This window comes from Clytia hemisphaerica, unplaced genomic scaffold (genome assembly GCF_902728285.1).
Source record: "Clytia hemisphaerica strain Z4C2 unplaced genomic scaffold, Clytia hemisphaerica genome assembly, whole genome shotgun sequence".
In the NCBI taxonomy this organism is placed as follows: Eukaryota; Metazoa; Cnidaria; class Hydrozoa; order Leptothecata; family Clytiidae; genus Clytia; species Clytia hemisphaerica.
In genome coordinates this window covers 104,615-127,408 of record NW_027104076.1, presented here as the reverse complement: position 1 = coordinate 127,408, position 22,794 = coordinate 104,615, and the positions used below count along the sequence as shown (strand labels likewise).

The following is a 22,794-nucleotide window of genomic DNA, read 5'->3' as shown; positions in this document are numbered from 1 at the left end:
GCGCTTCGGAAGTTTCCGGAGCGCCAGGAGAAAACTCCTATATCATGATTACGGGAATTGGGGTGCGGGCGGGCTGATTTTACTTTCGTTTTCAGTGGTTTTATTTTCAAATTCAAGCCAACATCTTAGCAACGGGGTGTAGCCCAGGGGGTTTGTATGTACAGCCTGTATATCCAAGCTCAAAATTTTAGAAAAAACAAAATTTATCTCAACACACAAAGTTCTAAAACTATAGAACTTGGTCTCCCTAGAGAATGGAAGTGAAAACCCATATTTCCAAAACTTTCTTAGCCGACCTAGGACAGCAAAACAGAAATTAATAAAAACCAGCCTTACAAGATCTGAAACCATTTAAAACATCCAAAGATTACACCAGAGTCCATTTAACAAGTTTGCATGCATTGTCATGCAGTGTAGACCTAAAGCTCTAAAACAGCATCTAATAACATGAAAACCAGAATATGATTCTTCAATGGGAATCAAAACTATAAAGTGCACTTACCAACATCAATTTGACAGATCTAACAAAATTAATAACCACTTTGTCATCATTGACAATAAAACAAACGATTTTCTGTCAAGAGCCTTGTAAACATTCCAACAACTTCCATCGAAATGATCTATCACAGCTCAGTCTACCATTTTTAGCGCGGTCCGAGGATTGAGCCGAGAACGCTCCGCAAACTCCTGCGCGGGTGAAAAACTTCAATCTGTCAATCATTTTCTCAAGCGAAGAGTATGCGAAGCGATTCTAGCTTTACGATAGTGCCGCGGGTCATCAATGGATAGTATTCAATTATCATTATCCCTTTATTTTCCTTCCTAGAACTTTTGCAAAAAAAAGGAAAGATAGAAAAGTTGTATTTTTTACTGCTCTATTCACATACCGTGAGAGGTCCTAAAGCCGACAGCCCAGCCTAATTCCGACCCCCCAAATAACTGTTATGAAAAAAAATTCTATGTTTACAAACATTCCCTCTCCAAGTTGAACGATAAACTATTGCTAGAACTCTCGAAACAAAACATCTAACAAGATAGCTGTAATGTCAAGATGTCAATTAATGTAATTAAAAAGTGCGAGTTGTAAAAATAATTACCTTTCATTCTGGATCAGTTGCTCATGTTTAAAACGATAACAGTTTTGTAATAAAAGTGACTTGTGCGGGAAAAATACGAAACAACTTGGACTGGTTTCCATCAAGAAACAAACAGACTAAATTGTAAAAAATGGCGCGAAGTTGAAAAAAGGGCGGTTGTGGTAGCACTAATTTGAATAACAAACATCAAATCAATGAGGCGGCAACTATCAACGCCCTCTTTACCACCTATAAGTCCGGATGTTTATTTACGGAAGGCCCGCAATCGGACAGCTCTTCATTTAAGTGTACTCTTTGACGACATATATATATATTATCTTTAATAGAATAGGAGCAAGGTGTCATGTAATACATAATAATTGTAATATACGTCGTCTATTTGTATTCTTATCATGTAATATATAATATAATGTAATATACGTCGTCTATATGTATCCTTACACAAAGTCGTATCCCCGCAATCAAGCCAAGTGCAAGTGTAAAGTAATAGAAACCAGGCTTGATTACGTAACGTTTCAAAATGAGCACGCTCGTACACAGACCTCTTTTATATTTTCGTATGCTTTGGAAAATCAAAACATCTCGTTACTTTTTATGATGCTGTTACTACTGTTAAATAGGTATTTACCAACCTAGTGATTGCTGATCCTTGCTTGACCGGATGCAATATAAACCAATATAATAAGTCTTCCCAACAGAAGACTTGATGAACACAATCCAACTTGAACCAACACAAGAATCAATATGAACGTTTACCATTTACAGATTACACATAAAGCCCCACTGGCTATCATATATTATTGTTTATCACTTTGTATTATTCATCTATAAGGTAGAGATTAACAATCTCCCCTTTCTTTGTCTTTTTGTATTTTTGACAAAGTCATATTCAACCAACAAAATCAATTTCGTTCCCATCCCTGGTGACCCCCTGCAAAGTGCAGGTTCTACCGTGTCTGAGCAGGATAGTTGAACGACAAAGTTTTCAATATATACATTATATACATCTTTGAATATTTACCATTTCGTTTCGTTTCTTCTCTTCATATCTCTTCTTTTTTTTCTTTTTTTTTTTTTACTCATTTTTGTTGGTTGTTTTTCATAAAAGAAGATTTTGAGGGAACCCAAACAAGTTTTGAAATCTCATTATTTTGCAACATTTCACGAATGATTGCAACGTCAACTCGTAGTCTTTTATCAGACAACGACGTTGTTGAATTAGCAGCATTATACAGTGATTGACTGTCAATATAACACTCAATTCTACAACCTTCAGTTCCCAAAACCTCATTGAGAATGCTTTGGAGCCAATAGCACGATTCAGCTGCTTCTACAAGTGCCAGCATTTCAGCTGCAAGAGTGCTCTTTACCACTCTTTTGATCCTCTTTGACTGCCAAGCAATTGGTGACAGTTTCTTTGAGATATCGTCTGATAGCAGTATGATATAGCCTCCTTGTGATCCTCCATCATTAAGGTTGGCATAGGATGCATCAGAATGCACAACAAATTTTAGGTGATTGATGTCTTTCAATGGTGGGAGCTTGATCATGACATCATTTTGCAATTTCTTCAACACTTTATTAGCATCTAGGATGTCGGCTACAGTAGCATTCTTCATCTTTGATGCAAGTTCACAGCAATCAAACAAAATATCTGGTCTGGTTTGCGTAGCAGCCCAATTCATCTGACCAACCAGCATACGTAGCTGCTTTGTTTCACCACTTCCTAGTGGTAGATTCCTTTGGGTTTTTCTCTCTTTGCTGACAGGAATAGGCTTTATTGATTGACAGTATCGTGTTTGTTCAATTTGGATTCCATTCTTTGTCTGTGTGATATTGAGTCCAAGATACTTGAACGAACCAGTTTCTTCTGTTCCAATCTCGAACGTTTGTTTGAATGGTTGGATAACTTTCTGCACAAAATCCATGGTGCCACCCCAGAAGAAATCGTCTACATGAATGACAATTATCCCTTGTAGACTTCCATTTTTGTGAGAGTAGAATAATCCTGCATCGTGTTTGCAACATCGAGCCCCAAGTGAGGCCAAAACCTCTTTGACACGAAGGTACCATGCTCTTGGTGCATCTGATAGTCCATACACACAAACATTCAGTTTCCAGATGTTTTTGTTTTCAACTTCTGGTGGGGGCTTAATGAACACATCCCTATCGATTTGTTTGCCTTGGAGAAAGGCTGCACGAACATCGATGCTGTTACATTTCCATCCATTTGTCATCATCAAGGTTGAAGCAAGTCTCAAAGCTTCTTTACTACAGGTTGGTGAATTGACTTGAAACGAGCTGTCTTCTTCAAACCCTCTTGCCACTAATCTAGATTTGATTGATTTCTTTCCATCAATAAACTTTTCAGTGAACACCCATCTTGTTGACACACACTTTTGTCCAGCATCGGGAACTTCTTGGTAAACGTTGTTTCTTCTCCAATTTGCCAGCTCTTTTTCTTTAGATTCGTTCAGCAAAACTGGGTTAACATCCATTCCGTTGACAGAGTAAAAGACGGTTTCAGCTTCTTGGGAATCCTCAATTATTGCACCATTTATGCCATTAGCCTCCTCACCACTTGATTCATTTGGATGCCATTCTTGAACACTGTTCTTCCAATCAATGCACTCGACTGTATTGTCTTCATTTTTAATATTGAGCCAATGTTTGTATTTTCCATTTGCTTTACCAGCCCGAGAAATGACTTCTACAGTTTTCCAATTGGTATCATCCCTTGGAAGATATTTAACTTTTTGTTTTGGTTTCGGTAGTGTGACATTTTTCTGTACCACACTATCTTGCATTTGTCCAGCTACTGATCTAGCGATACCATTCTCTTCAGTTTGTTGCTCAACATTGTTTGTCGGTGTTATTTCTTGTGTGTCATCATCATCGGAATCGCTGTCCACACCTTGAGGGAGCTGTCTAGGAGTTGATGGTGCATCTGGATTTGGTACATCCTCCTGATTTCTTGGTGGGTTGTATTGAACTTCTGACTTCTCGAGCATGAGTCGACAAGGGTGTACACGCACATACACACTTCCATGTTTAACCAACACCTGTTGACCATCTTGCCCAATTACTGTACCCGGACCTTTCCATTTTGGATCATTTTTCCTTTTGTAATACACAGAGTCCTGAGTGACATATTTCACATCCACAGAACTTCCAACATTGTGTCGCAGAGCTCTTCGAATCTTCTCTGATGCTTCAGAAGCTACAAAGGCCTTTCTTGCTGAGTGCATGGCGTTTAAGTTGTCACGTACGACTTCACTTGTTGTCTTTCCTTCAAGCGCAGGTAGTTTGTCGGTAAGTACTGATGGGAAATTCGGATTTCTACCAAAAACAAGCTGATTAGGACTGAAACCATGGATATTGTGTAATGCATTCTTTGCGCTAACTGCCCACGATAATGCGATTCGTAATTCACAATCTACATCCCTCACAATCTTGGTAACATTCTCTCCAATGATTCCATTATGTCGCTCAACCAATCCATTGCTCCATGGGCTTTCAGCAGCTGTAGTCTTGATTTTGATATTGAGATTTTCACAAAAATCTTGGAACTCTTGATTGTCGAACTCACCCCCATTGTCAACAAGAAACTTATTTGGGTAACCAAAAATCTTTATCCAGATGTCAAATAACTGTCCAACGATAACTTCTTTCTTCTTGCTCTTGATGACCGATGATGCACTGTACCGAGTTGCATGATCAACTAGATGCAAAAACCATGTTTTAGAGGATCCTTCTTTCCACTCCTTCAAGTCCATAGCAACAGTTTCGTTTAAGTGATGTGCCATCGACAAACCAACAACAGGTCTTTGGGGTGTCTTTTTGTACACTTGACATATCTTGCAAGACTCGCACACCTTTTTCAGAACGTCAATATTTTCTTGATCATCAACGCCAGCATCTTTCAAAAGACTTTTGATTCGGTGATAGGGCGCATGACTAAACTGTCTGTGTAGTTTTTGCATCATTCCTTTCTTCTCTTCTACTGAGTTTGTAGAACCAAATAAAGCCAAACTATCGCATTCAGATTTTCTGTTGCTGTTGAGATCATTTGTGCAATATCCGAGTGGGATGCAATAGTGACCAGAGGAAGTGAACATAAGCTTTTGAGTTTGTCCAAAAATTGTGACGTTGTCGTGGATGAAATCAATATTCATTTCAGCCTTTTTCATGGCATCTTTGCTCAAAAGTAAAGGTAAGTCTCCATCGATGACATCAGTTTCGATAAATACATTCTTTCCTCCAATGTATGCTGGTACCTTTACTTTCTTCAAGGATTCCACACTATCTCCATTGCCAAACTTGAAGCTTGTGCTGCTTTTGAATTCCTTCACAGTTGATAGTTGATTTTTGTCCAGTGTCTCTAGATAGCATCCAAGCCACGTTTTTCCACATACATTCTTTGTACATCCAGAGTCCAACACTGCTGTGCCAAGGGTTTCTCCCACAAACTGCTTTAAAGTGTCACTAAATAAGGCTATCTCGTCATCTTCTTTGCTCTTGTTCTTGTGCTTCATTAGATTGTCATATGAATCAGGACAATCCCTGGCCCAATGAAACACTGATCCACAAACCATACAAGTTGAAGGAGCACCGTCTGGTCCAGATGGGTTTCGTCTTGGTTTTCCATCTTGATGTCTTCTTTCCGCACCACCATGCTGTCCACGACCTCCTCTACCTCTAAAATTGAATCGTCCACGATTAGGTCGAGATCTTCCACCACGATTTGATCTATCACGGTAATTTCCATAGTAAACTTCTTCTGCTTCCTCGTCTCTGCTTGTTGTCTCAAATGTCATCTCATCTCGCGACTCAAACTTCACCTGATTGTTTACAGCACCTACATCCTTGCTCTTGTTTGAAGATACCGAGAGGCTCAAATCTCCAAAAACCTTGCGTAGTTGGTCTTTCATTGAATTGTAAGATAGCTCAGTCATTGTTGCTCTAATTAACTTTTCGTGTGAATCTGAGATGTTTGCATTATTGAGGAACTCGTACGCTAAGATACCATCAGGAAGAATCATTTCGTAAGCTTTGGCTTTGTTGTACAGGCGTTCAAACTCGACAACAAAATCTGCAATTGGCATATCATTGGGTCGTTTAAACTTCCGAAAACTGTCATATGCTTGAAACGAGAGTTGCAGCTTATCTTTGAGATACAGTTTATCTAGTTGTGCAAGCACCTTGCTCACACCATCATCTTTATTTAACTCGTCCACCTCTAACTCCAGCGCAGCTTCCCTTGCTTTGCCTTCAAGAGATAATAAAATTGCCAAGCCCTGCTTCTTCTTCTCCAACGAAGTGAAGAGCTGCCAAATGGTTATTTCCTTCTTCCAGTTTTCGTAAGGAACATCCTCCTTCAATGCCGGCGGGGCTTTGATATCATTCTTGTTTGCCATAGTGGATCGTTGTTCCCTCTGCTACCAAATGTTAAATAGGTATTTACCAACCTAGTGATTGCTGATCCTTGCTTGACCGGATGCAATATAAACCAATATAATAAGTCTTCCCAACAGAAGACTTGATGAACACAATCCAACTTGAACCAACACAAGAATCAATATGAACGTTTACCATTTACAGATTACACATAAAGCCCCACTGGCTATCATATATTATTGTTTATCACTTTGTATTATTCATCTATAAGGTAGAGATTAACAACTACTGTTGTCATTTATGACGTTGTGCATATTGCAATAAAAAAATATGTTTTGTTATAAGAAGCAATCATTGTTATTTGGTTCAATTGGTTCAATGTATCAAATCTCTCAGTTTAGTTGACACTTTGGTATCTTCGTTGCGTCACAGCGAAAGGTTTGTTTTTATCTTTGAAAGACCCCATCGGCTTTAGGCTGGGCTGTCGGCTTTAGGACCTCTCACGGTACTGAATTTGAAAGATCTTCTATGTGGCGTTTTTTGCAAACTTCAAAAAACTGATTTTTGTCCCGTGTTTGCGGGACTTTGGCTTAAGTGCTTGAGTGCAGCATAGGGTACAAAGTCCAAACATGCGTTTCCCGTAATTTTTGTGTGAAGAGTTAGGTCTATACTGTCATGACCATATTTTCTTGGAAAATTAACTTGCCTCTGTTTTCTTATTTTTCATGTTTTCATTTGACAGAAAGCTGTATCTTTAATAGCAGGTGTAGGATTATCCTATTTTTGTTACAGAATTGTTTAGCAAGCAGACTGCATTCTCATATGAGCATGTAAAACGCTATAGGGAGACCCTGCTGTAAACCAGAACATAAAATATCAAAAAATTAAACTGTGAAATAGTTTACAGCCTGGATATCCAGGCTAGGGTTTGTGCAAAAAACGAAACATAGAAAATTTTCCAAATCCCCCATTTCAATTGGGTGCATGTCACTAGTCCGACACTTTCTAGTCCGACACTTTCTAGTCCGACAGTAAAATAGTCCAAATCTATAAAATAGATTTACAATTTAGAGGTCTTTTTTTCCGACGTCACTTTTGTCCGAAAACGAAAGATTTTAGAGTGTCGAATGTTGAATAAGGGTTTTTCACAGAGATTTGCGTAAAGATAATTTATAGCAAAAAGAATGCACCGCCTTTAAATGTCCTTTTTTTGCATGCTCAGAATTATGCTATAAGGGTTGTAAATCACAAGCTTTAACTCCAGCCCTCCCCCAAAGAAGGGTTGTAAAAACAGCTAATTCTAAATCCAATTTCTTGACTCTTGAAAGTCTAATCCTAATAAGCTTCCCAAAATTTGAGAAAAGTCAGGTTTAGGGGCCCAACCACAGAGTCGGAACTTTAGATTTTTATACGTGCGCGGTTGCTTATAAAAGATGTGCCTCTTCTTCGGCGATTCATATTTCGTTTTATATGTTTTCTGACTCGTTGTCGGAAAAAATTGTTGTCGGAATACTGACGCGTTTGTCAAATCCAACGTCGGGCATTTTTACTGTCGGACTAGAAAGTGTCGGACTACTGACGACCTCCCTTTCAATTAAACCAAAAAAAATCAAAACTTCTCTGTTTAACTTTTTTGCACCAATTCTTCGAAATGAAAATATTTAAGATTTTATTCTACAATTTTTTACGGCTCTTTATTGACAATCTAATTCTCGCATCGAATTCCCGCTTTTTTGTTCTTCAGAAAATCGAAAATAAGAAATAGTCTACACCTTAAGATAACTGATTGAAACAAATGAAAAAGATGTTATGAAGGGTGAGATTTTACAGCTGCCCATCTATCTCAAGGCACTGAGAAGACATGTGTGCCAAATTGAAGGGATGTAAAAATGTGGCAATCTATTGGTAGAAGTCTGCAAAGGAGAATACTTTCGTTTTTGTCACAGATTTTGCTACAAATTTCACACAGGGATAACTCGTTAATGTGTTGTGTCAACTTATCAGCATTGTATTGTTGCAAAGGGAAAGATAAAAGAGTTAAGACTAGCCTAGTTTCTAATCCTGGTATAGGAGTTTAAGTCTTAACTGATACAATTCAATCTGGTGGATGGAAAGGCGAAAATCGAAAAGGTCTATTGAAACTATATTCTTTGCTAGAATTGGTCAAGAGGAAAAAACCTTTAGGCAACCTTATTATTATTCTTAATTCTCCCCAATCTCTGAAGTAAGGCAGGAAATGCCTCCTTTTCTTTCATTAATACCGTCAATGGTTCTAACATTTGGTCAAAACATGGAATTGTTGATATCTGGATTGTTTTTTCACTTAATGTTAAATCTACGTCATAAATTCACTCTCCTTCGTATGTTTTCTCCCTCGTAGAGCCTAAACAAGTTAAAAAATGAATAACTCAGAAGAGAAAAAAGATTTTTTATTCGCTCTTTTTGCAATCAATTTTTTTTCATTGTAGCTATCTTCTCTAAAAAAATGGCAAAAATGATATCCTAAAGCAGACGTCCCCTTTAAATAACTTTAACAACTCATTTGTTTCGATACTTCCAAGTTTTAAATATCAACCAAAACAGATAAGATATGTCTAGAGAAGTAATTTTAATAGCTGCATTGGACAAAAGTAATTAACCATTCACGCTATCTTTGTATGTCTTGCTCTCTCAAGGGACTTTTATCAAACAGCCCATGCGTAAACGTAACAGATCTGAAAATAGGACACTAGATTTTTGGATTTTTGTAAATAGCGGTGTTGCAGAGTGTTGATGGATTTTATTTCAAAGTCATTTGATTTAAAAGCCTACTCTATGCGAAAATAAAAGATCCTGTACTTTACAGTTCTGCATTCATTAACTTAAATCAAATGGCTTTGGAGGCTCTGTAAATTGGTGGCAGAATTGCCATCGCATGACTTTTTAATATGTTATTGGATATGTTTCTCATTACAGTTTTGTGTGCAGGGTGATGAGGCCTGTAACTTTTACTTTGGATTTATGTTGCTTTGGGTAAAAACGGTTGTTCAATCAATCTTTTTGGCAAATATTGGCAGGGACAGGTTATTAGGGATATTGTTAGAGTGAGTCCACTTTCTGCATAGTATTGGAACCAAATAAAAATATGACTTGCCAGGTCCTCATTCAAAAATTGCCTCTTTTGTTCTCAGCTTTCACTTATTTAATTTTCTTGAATTTTTGTTTTTTTAGTCTTTTTTATTATTGTTGATTTTACTTTTGAATTGTCAATTTGTTAATAAGTATTTACCAAAAAAGAGAAAATAAATATATAAAAAAATTAAAAGAAAATGAAAAAAAATGAAAAAGACAAAGAGAAAAAAGAAAAAAAAACGGAAAAAAAAACAAACAAAAAAAAAACAAAATAAAAAATAATTGAAAAAAGAATAACAATAAAAATATAAATGAAACTTACTTGTAAAATTTATATTATATTTTGTTCATTGCACATTTTATTAAATTTTAGTACTTCATTTTTTATCAATACTTTACTTCAATGTTAGATATGCTTTAAAATCGTACTTTTGAAAAGGTTAGATTTTTTCACCACAATATAACAATAGGGAGACACTGCCTTCATATGAAACATGTGTCTGATATGAAACAGGAACACACGAGTACAAATAAAACCTTTAGAACGATACAAAATTACATCAAATGAATTTAAATTTCAGAGCTTGTAAGCAAATCGATGGTTAATTGCATTGATCCTAGAAACGATATCATGCTAATTATAAATAACCGGTCAATTATCATTAATGACCAAAACAGACTTGGCATTTTATTGTTACAGGGATCCTTCCAAAGATATTTTTGTTCCATCTAGACGTTTACTTTTTTTCAAGTTTGAGCTTTTCTAAGTATTTACAAGTGACTAATTTTTATTATTATTAATTTATGTCTCAATTTTTTTATTTTATAATACTGTATAAGATACTGTACTGGTCATTACATTGTAACAAAAAAATAAATAATTGTAAATTTGTAAGTTTTCTTTTTAAAATTTCACATAATAGGCATTTCATATAATTAAAACTGAATTTTACAAATTACAGAGAGGAAAAACTAAATTAAATTTAAAAAATATAAATTTACTTCAAACAAATTTGATCTTTTTAGAAACAATATTATGCTTTAACTTTAAATTACTTGTCATTAATCATTAATGTCCAAAAACTTGCAAAGTATTTTATTGTTTCAAAGATGCTTTTTGGTTTGCTTTATTTTCATGTTTGAGCTTTTCTAAGTAGGAGTAGACTAATTTTAACATGGTTTTAATTGTTTTAATTTTATAATTTTGTATAAAAGGAGGAGGTGGTCATATTGTAACAAAAAATAATAAAAAAAACATAGATTTGTAATTTTTTCCAAAATTTCAAATAGGTATTTTACTTTTATCAAAAATAGATTTTATCAGAAATAGATTTTTATTATATGGAGGAGGAGGCTAAAGATTGTGACAAAAAAGAGAAAAACAATAACTTTGTAAAAATTTTAACTAGGAAATCGCATTTTGTTGATAATGGTGTATTAATGATTTGGCAAGAAGAAGAAATGGCAAAAATACCACAAAGATACCACATAAGATACCATCCACAACAGTTTACTACCCTTGCAATGCTTTATACGATTTGATGATAGACATGCTGTCAAAATAAATTTATGTTACGACCAATAAGAATCATTGGTGTATTGGTTGATTATTGACTAATAAATGATTATAATTAAAGACACATGTCAATATCATTACACTGATTTCACTTACAATTATATTTAAAGGGGTGTAGAGGAGTAGTACCTTTCCGAGATGTCTCTTGCATACTGGTCTCCATGCATCCTTCTGAACTGTGGTGGTATTAGCTTATTATTAAATTTGCTTTTGTTCCTGTGTTCCAGTTTGTTGGTTGGCAAGATTGTTTGGTTGGCAATGGTTGGTTGGTTGGTTTGTTGGTTTGTCTGCCATGTTTGGATTAATTTACCCTCATGTCTGAGCACGATCAGGTTTATTTATTGTAAATAGATTTTACAAGACAAAATTAAAATACTTACAAATAGTTTTTTAAGATATCAACTAATGGAAAGCTAACACGTGAATCTTCAGGGGATATAAGATGTCAAATCTGACTAAATAATAATCTAACTGGCAGTATTTAAAACCTTCAAACAGCCATCATTTCTCTCAATTTACCACTTCAGACATAACAATTGAAATGGACCTTCTTTGTTCAGGTCTACCTCTCTACAGTTTCCCATACATACTTCAATAATGGAATCTTGAAGTCATAACCTGCCCAAGACAATTTCTGACCATAAAAACGAGTACAATACTTTCCTTTTCTATCGACTTCTGATGGAATGCCACATTGCTACATTAGTTCACTGGTGAAAAGGTCAGATCTTGCTTTGGTTTGGATAGGCTGAGTCTTTTGCTTTTGAGTGTTTCATTATTGATTGATTTCGGTCTCAAGTTTGTGGTTTTCCACCAACGATTATCCACGGCTTCTGACTGATTCTTCAAGATCTCTTTAACATTGAACAAAGTATTATCAAGGCTGACAGCAATGCCCAGTTCAATTCCCAATTAACAGCTACTTTTTGCTCATGCTCTATGCTCTATAATGCATAACAATTTGTTCTGATAGATTGCTGCCAGACTCTGGAGTTGTTGCCAAATGGTAATGCTTGATATTTAGAATTCTTTTTCCTTGAGATGTTGCAAGTTTAGACCGTGTACGTCTTTATTGAAATTAATAAGTCTAATTAGAAATCAGTAAGTCGAGATATTCAAATCACAGTTTTTGACTTTCAGCACGAAAACAATATAAAATGTCAATGTAAGAACCGAGTGCTGAAGCTCACTTGTCAAGTAAAAGCTAACCCATTTTATGTACTGCCCTCCCTGCAACTCCGATAAAGTTATCTGAGGCCTCCACAGTGACACCCCTCGTCATGTCATTTTTAGACCTACCTTGAAGATCCTAGTAATTAACTGATGCCCATTCGTCAGCTTGTTTGTTCTGATTTTTGCGCAATGATTCAAAATGACACACCTAAAATTTGATGCAGCCCGATTTACCAATTTTTTGGGGTAGATTTGGGCTAAAAACTGCCTAAAATAGGACGAAATTACTCTATTAGTTTGCGAAAAGACATAGGGCAAGGTTCTCTAAAAATTTGCTGAAGCTGTTTTTTCAGGAAAATTTCTTTTTTCGTAAAAGTTAGATTTTCTTTTTTGGGAAAATCCCTTTTGTAATTTTTACCCCATCACTGAGAAAAATTGAAATCACCCAATCAGGCAATTAATTATAAGTCTACATAGCCTTGTGCTCTTTTGTTTACAGTAATTAATCCTATTTTCCATATCCACGTTTCATGTCTGCACCAACTGTCAACGGTGGAAGCCTTGGAATAAGAAAAAAAGTTAACAAACAGCAAGAGCAAATACTCACCATGAAGATATCTCAACCCACGTTGTGTGCAAAACTATACACAAATACTTTCTACTCAGCTCAAAGAACCAGGACTGGCTTCATTGAAGATCCAGAGAAAGCGATTAAAGAAGGAACATCAGATGTAACCGATTAGCTCTCAAACAGTTTGAACCAAAATAATATGAAACTGAATAGAACAATGAATGGCAATTAGGTATTGATTTTTTAATTGATATGATATTTTTAATGGGATAACCTCTAGCTGGTTTTACTAATTCTTTTAAGACTGTTGTCATGTATATCCGTGCGTCAAAGGTTGTTCTAACGCCCAGTTTTAATATGAAACTTCATTTTTCACTCAATTTTGAGAATCATAATTTGGCATTTTGGTTCCACAGTTTGAAGTTTACCACCGGGTACCTTTTTGTCAATCTAGGTCCGGGCAGCAAATTTCGTCAAAATCATTACAATTTGTGCCTTTTTATTAAATTCCTTTTAACAGGGTGTCTACGGGACCTTGAAAACCTTGAAAACCTTGAAAATGAACCACCCAACCTTGAAAACCTTGAAAACTATCAATTTTCTGGGAAAAACCTTGAAAACCTTGAAAAATCGTTAAAAACCTTGAAAAGCACTATCCAGTCATTCGAAAAGTAAGAATAAGTAAATTTTCCTGTTTCTTTTGCGATTCTGTCGCAACGAATGCATATTCTTTTATCATTAGCTGAGTTTTTGTCACTAGTTTTATGTTTGCATGAGCCCTAAGAAATCGACTGTTCTCCAATTTTCAAATCGCTTCAGGGCGTCTTGGAATAATGGCCATTCATCAATAAAATTTTGAAGATTCCTTAAAACAACTCTTTTGGAAATTGATTTTTGTAAAAAACAAAATCAAAAACAAGGCGTTTTTTAGCCATTTGAAAGAGTCAAAATCAAAATTTTCTCTCGTCGGCGCAAACCATGGTTGCGCCTCCTCGGTCACTGTAAACAATTCGTTTTGCTTCTAATTCTTTATTTCTACAGTTGGAAGACTAGGGAGGTGGATTGTTTTTCTTTGTAGTGTTGTTCTCGAGAGGGAGATAGGAATTTAACTATGGAAGTAATTCTCCGGGCACCAAAAGCGAATAAATTTTATTTGCTGTCCTCTATTCTGAAAAAAAACAAACAAAATTCCTGTAAAGAGCCATGTCAACTGAGTTTCAAAAAACCTTGCAAAGTGCCAAAGTTTTTGCCAAAAAAGCTTGAAAAAACACTTAAAAATGACCAAAAAAACCTTGAAAACTTGAAAATCCCGAAAAAAAATCCGTAGACACCCTGTTTAAGGTTACAAAACTATTACTCTATGAATCTTAGAGAAATCACCTATAGCGCTGGACTTGAGAATTAAAACCCAAACTATACCCAAATATTTTCTACTACTAACTCAAAGAGTCGATTTCAGTCGATTTCGAGCATTGTAATTTGGCATATTTTCGGCTTGACTGAGAAAAAATTGCAATTTTCTTTTGTCAGCGAAATTACTGAGTTGAAAAAAGAAAAGATGCTTCAAAATTGATAAAAATTGATTGCTTTGAGAGTGTAATCATTTTACAAGTTTTTTTTGCCATCCACAAAGTCAAAAGTTTCACAAAATTTGATCCTCTAGTGAATTAATTTAAAGTTACCCTTCGGGCACCTCTTTGTTAATCTAGGTCTGGGCAACACATTTTCCAAAATGATCACAATTTTCACATCGCTTTCGTATGCCTTCTAAGGTTCATCACCCCATAGCGCTGGACTTGAGAATTAAAACTAAACCCAAATATTTTTTACTTAACTCAAAGAACCAGGACTGGCTTCATTGAGGATCCAGAGAAAGTGAACAGGAGGAACATCCCATTGTCTTGAACAATGGAACTGAAAGAATCCGAAGCTGAATAGAACAATGAATGGCAATGAGGTATTGATTTTTCTTTTATATTTTTAAGATCATAGCCTCCAGATGTATCCTTCATGAGATATGAAGTAGAGCGAATCTCTCCCTGTAACGTCCAGTTTGAATATGAAACTTCAATTTTCGGTCAGTTTTGAGCATTGTAGCTTGACAAAAACCCATTTATAAGGTATGAAAACCGTTTTAATACACTTTCAGTCCCTAATTATGAAATAAAACTAGTCTTATACGATTTTCATTCAACATTCCTTCGAAATTTTAAGAAAACTTATAGAATCTGGAAAATTTTAAACAAACGTAGAGGAAATGAAATGTCTTTTCATTACAAAAAGGTTGATGATGTCACAAAGTTGTTGCTTCTGGTTAGATCGAAATATCTAATAAAAATTTTCTAATAAAAAGTTCAAAAATACTAGCCCGACCACTAGTTTCTGTCTATCCTAATATAAGACTTATGCAAGAATGTTGATTAAGCACGACCACCAATCAAACATTCAAGCATTTTTCGATTTACCCTGAACTATCCTCGTCTAGTTTTGGTGCAAGCACCAGCGTTTTCCTTAGTTTTTAAGCAGCTTTTTTGTAGCTTGACAAAAACCCATTTATAAGGTATGAAAACCGTTTTAATACACTTTCAGTCCCTAATTATGAAATAAAACTAGTCTTATACGATTTTCATTCAACATTCCTTCGAAATTTTAAGAAAACTTATAGAATCTGGAAAATTTTAAACAAATCTAGAGCTCACGTAAGATTTTTTGGGAATGAAATGTCTTGTCCTTACAAATTAAGCACGACCACCAATCAAACATTCAAGCATTTTTCGATTTTCCTGAACTATCCTCGTCTAGTTTTGTTGCAAGCACCAGCGTTTTCTTTAAGTTTTTAAACAGCTTTTTACTCTTAACGCATGCATATCCACCGGTAAAGGTTAATTCCATTCAAATTTAGAATCTACTATGCTTGGGTAATGCAAATTCAAAAGAAAAGAACGTTGACTTACAAATATAATGTTGAAAATTTTAGCAACAAGTATATTTTTGACCAGTTTTCCAGAGCATGTCTACGTGTTTTTTACACTTTCCGAAAAGTGAATTTTGAGTTTAAAAGCTCTTAAGTAGAGAACAAGTTGGTCAAATTTAAAAAGTGATAGCTGAAATTTTAAGTTAGGATATCTACTTTTTAAATATCAAAACACCAAGCACTTTGAAACATTTGTTCGGCCTGAAGATGTCGGGAAATGTCTGAACTTTTTCGTGGGTCACCCGGTATTTTTCTATTTTAGATTGTTTCCAACGTTACGTGATTTAAAATGGTAGACTTGGACTAAAAAAGGTAGAAAAGCTTGACAAAAACCCATTTACAAGGTATGAAAACCGTTTAAGAGGCACTTTCAGTCTCCCATTATGAACTAAAACTAGTATTATACGATTTTTCATTCAACATTGCTTGGAAATTTTAAGAAAACTCTAGAATCTGGAAAATTTTAAACAAATGTAGAGCTCACGTAAGATGTTTTGGGAATGAAATGTCTTGTCCTTACAAATAGGTTTCTGATGCATTGACGCATCAAGTTATCTCTTGAGGCTAGAAATAACCTAACGATGGAGAAAATCTCGATTTTGAAACTTCAAATCGTAAAAAATGAAAAATTTTCAATCCGACCAAGTCTATATACCATTTTTGCAAATAAAATATTTCAAAGGCTCGATGAGAGAAAAAAAGGCTTCGCATTACCCAAGCATAAAACATCCTGAAATCGATCGAGTTAAACTGGAAACGGCAATCGGACTTGGCGTGCAGAGTATAAAAGCCTACCAGAGAGTTTCTGGTTGGATCAAACTATCTAAAAATTATTTCAAAAATACTAGGACGACCACTAGTTCCTGTCTATTCTAATATAAGGCTTATGCAAGAATGTTGATTAAGCACGACCACCAATCAAACATTCAAGCATTTTTCGATTTTTCTGAACTATCCTCGTCTAGTTTTGGTGCAAGCGCCAGCGTTTTCCTTAGTTTTTAAACAGCTTTTTACTCTTAACGCATGCGTATCCACCGGTCAAGGTTAATTCCATTCAAATTTAGAATCTACTATGCTTGGGTAATGCAAATTCAAAAGAAAAGAACGTTGACTTACAAATATAATGTTGAAAATTTTAGCAACAAGTATATTTTTGACCAGTTTTCCAGAGCATGTCTTCAAACTTTTAGACTTTTTTTCCATTTCTAATTTTCTACAAGTGCAAATTTTTTATTTGACGTCAATTTTTGAAAAATTAAAAAAGTTCCGTCACTTTTTTTATTTTCTATTTTAGATTGTTTCCAACGTTACGTGATTTAAAATGGTAGACTTGGACTAAAAATGGTAGAAAAGCTTGACAAAAACCCATTTACAAGGTATGAAAACCGTTTAAGGCACTTTCAGTTCCCAATTATGAAATAAAACTAGTATTATACGATTTTCGTTCAACATTGCTTGGAAATTTTAAGAAAACTCATAGAATCTGGAAAATTTTAAACAAATGTAGAGCTCACGTAAGATGTTTGGAATGAAATGTCTTGTCCTTACAAATAGGTTTCTGATGCATTGACGCATCAAGTTATCTCTTGAGGCTAGAAATAACCTAACGATGGAGAAAATCTCGATTTTGAAACTTCAAATCGTAAAAAATGAAAAATTTTCAATCCGACCAAGTCTATATACCATTTTTGCAAAGAAAATATTTCAAAGGCTCGATGAGAGAAAAAAGGCTTCGCATTACCCAAGCATAAAACATCCTGAATCGACCGAGTTAAACTGGAAACGGCAATCGGACTTGCCATGCAGAGTATGAAAGCCTACCAGAGAGCTTCTGGTTGGATCAAAATATCTAAAAATGATTTCAAAAATACTAGCACGACCACTAGTTCCTGTCTATTCTAATATAAGGCTTATGCAAGAATGTTGATTAAGCACGACCACCAATCAAACATTCAAGCATTTTTCATTTTTCCTGAACTATCCTCGTCTAGTTTTGTTGCAAGCACCAGCGTTTTCTTTAGTTTTTTAAACAGCTTTTTACTCTTAACGCATGCGTATCCACCGGTCAAGGTTAATTCCATTCAAATTTAGAATCTACTATGCTTGGGTAATGCAAATTCAAAAGAAAAGAACGTTGACTTACAAATATAATGTTGAAAATTTTAGCAACAAGTATATTTTTGACCAGTTTTCCAGAGCATGTCTTCAACTTCAGACTTTTTTTCCATTTCTAATTTTCTACAAGTGCAAATTTTTTATTTGACGTCAATTTTTGAAAAATTGAAAAAATTCCGTCACTTTTTTTTATTTTCTATTTTAGATTGTTTCCAACGTTACGTGATTTAAAATGGTAGACTTGGACTAAAAATGGTAGAAAAGCTTGACAAAAACCCATTTACAAGGTATGAAAACCGTTTAAGGCACTTTCAGTTCCCAATTATGAAATAAAACTAGTATTATACGATTTTCGTTCAACATTGCTTGGAAATTTTAAGAAAACTCATAGAATCTGGAAAATTTTAAACAAATGTAGAGCTCACGTAAGATGTTTTGGGAATGAAATGTCTTGTCCTTACAAATAGGTTTCTGATTCATTGACGCACCAAGTTATCTCTTGAGGCTAGAAATAACCTAACGATGGAGAAAATCTCGATTTTGAAACTTCAAATCGTAAAAAATGAAAAATTTTCAATCCGACCAAGTCTATATACCATTTTTGCAAAGAAAATATTTCAAAGGCTCGATGAGAGAAAAAAGGCTTCGAATTACCCAAGCATAAAACATCCTGAATCGACCGAGTTAAACTGGAAACGGCAATCGGACTTGCCATGCAGAGTATGAAAGCCTACCAGAGAGCTTCTGGTTGGATCTAAAAATGATTTCAAAAATACTAGCACGACCACTAGTTCCTGTCTATTCTAATATAAGGCTTATGCAAGAATGTTGATTAAGCACGACCACCAATCAAACATTCAAGCATTTTTCGATTTTCCTGAACTATCCTCGTCTAAGTTTGTTGCAAGCACCAGCGTTTTCCTTTGTTTTTTAAACAGCTTTTTACTCTTAACGCATGCGTATCCACCGGTCAAGGTTAATTCCATTCAAATTTAGAATCTACTATGCTTGGGTAATGCAAATTCAAAAGAAAAGAACGTTGACTTACAAATATAATGTTGAAAATTTTAGCAACAAGTATATTTTTGACCAGTTTTCCAGAGCATGTCTTCAACTATAGACTTTTTTTCCATTTCTAATCCTCTACAAGTGCAAATTTTTTATTTGACATCAATTTTTGAAAAATTAAAAAAATTCCGTCATTTTTTTTTATTTTCTATTTTAGATTGTTTCCAACGTTACGTGATTTAAAATGGTAGACTTGGACTAAAAATGGTAGAAAAGCTTGACAAAAACCCATTTACAAGGTATGAAAACCGTTTAAGGCACTTTCAGTTCCCAATTATGAAATAAAACTAGTATTATACGATTTTCGTTCAACATTGCTTGGAAATTTTAAGAAAACTCATAGAATCTGGAAAATTTTAAACAAATGTAGAGCTCACGTAAGATGTTTTGGGAATGAAATGTCTTGTCCTTACCAATAGGTTTCTGATGCATTGACGCACCAAGTTATCTCTTGAGGCTAGAAATAACCTAACGATGGAGAAAATCTCGATTTTGAAACTTCAAATCGTAAAAAATGAAAATTTTTCAATCCGACCAAGTCTTTATACCATTTTTGCAAATTAAATATTTCAAAGGCTCGATGAGAGAAAAAAGGCTTCGCTTTACCCAAGCATAAAACATCCTGAATCGACCGAGTTAAACTGGAAACGGCAATCGGACTTGCCATGCAGAGTATGAAAGCCTACCAGAGAGCTTCTGGTTGGATCAAAATATCTAAAAATGATTTCAAAAATACTAGCACGACCACTAGTTCCTGTCTATTCTAATATAAGGCTTATGCAAGAATGTTGATTAAGCACGACCACCAATCAAACATTCAAGCATTTTTCATTTTTCCTGAACTATCCTCGTCTAGTTTTGTTGCAAGCACCAGCGTTTTCTTTAGTTTTTTAAACAGCTTTTTACTCTTAACGCATGCGTATCCACCGGTCAAGGTTAATTCCATTCAAATTTAGAATCTACTATGCTTGGGTAATGCAAATTCAAAAGAAAAGAACGTTGACTTACAAATATAATGTTGAAAATTTTAGCAACAAGTATATTTTTGACCAGTTTTCCAGAGCATGTCTTCAACTTCAGACTTTTTTTCCATTTCTAATTTTCTACAAGTGCAAATTTTTTATTTGACGTCAATTTTTGAAAAATTAAAAAAATTCCGTCACTTTTTTTTTATTTTCTATTTTAGAGTGTTTCCAACGTTACGTGATTTAAAATGGTAGACTTGGACTAAAAATGGTAGAAAAGCTTGACAAAAACCCATTTACAAGGTATGAAAACCGTTTAAGGCACTTTCAGTTCCCAATTATGAAATAAAACTAGTATTATACGATTTTGGTTCAACATTGCTTGGAAATTTTAAGAAAACTCATAGAATCTGGAAAATTTTAAACAAATGTAGAGCTCACGTAAGATGTTTTGGGAATGAAATGTCTTGTCCTTACAAATAGGTTTCTGATGCATTGACGCATCAAGTTATCTCTTGACGCTAGAAATAACCTAACGACGGAGAAAATCTCGATTTTGAAACTTCAAATCGTAAAAAATTAAAAATTTTGCATTCCGACCAAGTCTATATACCATTTTTGCAAAGAAAATATTTCAAAGGCTCGATGAGAGAAAAAAGGCTTCGAATTACCCAAGCATAAAACATCCTGAATCGACCGAGTTAAACTGGAAACGGCAATCGGACTTGCCATGCAGAGTATGAAAGCCTACCAGAGAGCTTCTGGTTGGATCTAAAAATGATTTCAAAAATACTAGCACGACCACTAGTTCCTGTCTATTCTAATATAAGGCTTATGCAAGAATGTTGATTAAGCACGACCACCAATCAAACATTCAAGCATTTTTCGATTTTCCTGAACTATCCTCGTCTAGTTTTGTTGCAAGCACCAGCGTTTTCCTTTGTTTTTTAAACAGCTTTTTACTCTTAACGCATGCGTATCCACCGGTCAAGGTTAATTCCATTCAAATTTAGAATCTACTATGCTTGGGTAATGCAAATTCAAAAGAAAAGAACGTTGACTTACAAATATAATGTTGAAAATTTTAGCAACAAGTATATTTTTGACCAGTTTTCCAGAGCATGTCTTCAACTTCAGACTTTTTTCCATTTCTAATTTTCTACAAGTGCAAATTTTTTATTTGACGTCAATTTTTGAAAAATTAAAAAAATTCCGTCACTTTTTTTAATTTTCTATTTTAGATTGTTTCCAACGTTACGTGATTTAAAATGGTAGACTTGGACAAAAAACGGTAGAAAAGCTTGACAAAAACCCATTTACAAACTGTTTAAGGCACTTTCAGTTCCCAACTATGAAATAAAACTAGTATTATACGATTTTCATTCAACCTTCCTTGGAAATTTTGAGAAAAAACTTATAGAATCTGGAAAATTTTAAACAAATGTAGAGCTCACGTAAGATCTTTTGGGAACGAAATGTCTTGTCCTTACAAATATGTTTCTGATGCATTGACGCTTCAAGTTATCTCTTGAGGCTAGAAACAGCCTAACGATGGAGAAAATCTCGATTTAGAAACTTAAAATCCTAAAAATGAAAAATTTTGAATCCGACCAAGTCTTTATGCGTTTTTTTGCAAATAAAATATTTCAAACGCTCGACAATAGAAAAAAGGCTTCACATTGCCCAAGCATAAAACATCCTGAAATGGACGGAGTTAAAAGTGGAAACGGCAATCGGACTTGCCATGCAGAGTATAAAAGCCTACCAGAGAGCTTCTGGTTGGATCAAAATATCTAAAGAAAATTTCAAAAATAATAGCACGACCACTAGTTCTTGTCTATCCTATTATATGGCTTATGCAAGAATGTTGATTAAGCACGACCACCAATCAAACATTCAAGCAGTTTTCGATTTTCCTGAACTATCCTCGTCTAGTTCTGGTGCAAGCACCAGCGTTTTCCTTAGTTTTTAAACAGCTTTTTACTCTTAACGCATGCGTATCCACCGGTCAAGGCTCATTCCATCCAAATCTAGAATCTACTATGCTTGGGTAATGCAAATTCAAAAGAAAAAAACGTCGACTTACAAATATTATGATGAAAATTTTAGCAAAAAGTACATTTTTGACCGGTTTTCAAGAGCATGTCTTCAACTTCAGACTTTTTTTTCCATTTTTAATTTTCTACAAGTACAAATTTTTTATTTGACGTCAATTTTATAAAAAATTTAAAAAATTCCGTCACTTTTTTTGTTTTCTATTTTAGAGTGTTTCCAACGTTACGTGATTTAAAATGGTAGAGTTGGACTAAAAATGGTACAAAGCTTGACAAAAACCCATTTACAACGCATGAAAACTGTTTAAGGCACTTTCAGTTGCCAATTATGAAATAAAACTAGTATTATACGATTTTCATTCAACATTCCTTGGAAATTTTCAGAACACTTATAGAATCTGGAAAGTTTTAAACAAATGTAGAGCTCACGTAAGATATTTTGGGAACGAAATGTCTTGTCCTTATACAAATAGGTTTCTGATGCATTGACGCATCAAGTTATCTCTTGAGGCTAGAAATAACCTAACGATGGAGAAAATCTCGATTTAGAAACTTAAAATTGTAAAAAATGAAAAATTTTAATCCGACCAAGTCTTTATGCGTTTTTTGCAAATAAAATATTTCAAAGGCTCGACGAGAGAAAAAAGGCTTCACATTGCCCAAGCATAAAACATCCTTAAATCGACCGAGTTA

At 34.7% G+C, this 22,794-nt stretch overlaps 1 long non-coding RNA gene across 2 annotated transcripts; it reads left to right on the top strand.

The window, feature by feature from the left end:
- The first annotated feature begins 14,824 nt into the window (after positions 1-14,824).
- Positions 14,825-22,330, top strand: LOC136812555 (uncharacterized). Of its 2 annotated transcripts, none has more exons than XR_010847366.1 (7): positions 14,825-14,882; positions 16,162-16,243; positions 17,194-17,275; positions 18,220-18,301; positions 19,240-19,321; positions 20,269-20,350; positions 22,312-22,330. It is a non-coding gene; the product is annotated as an uncharacterized lncRNA (long non-coding RNA). The 2 variants fall into 2 exon arrangements; XR_010847365.1 differs by lacking the exon at positions 22,312-22,330 and adding an exon at positions 21,289-21,363.
- Positions 22,331-22,794: the final 464 nt, after the last annotated feature.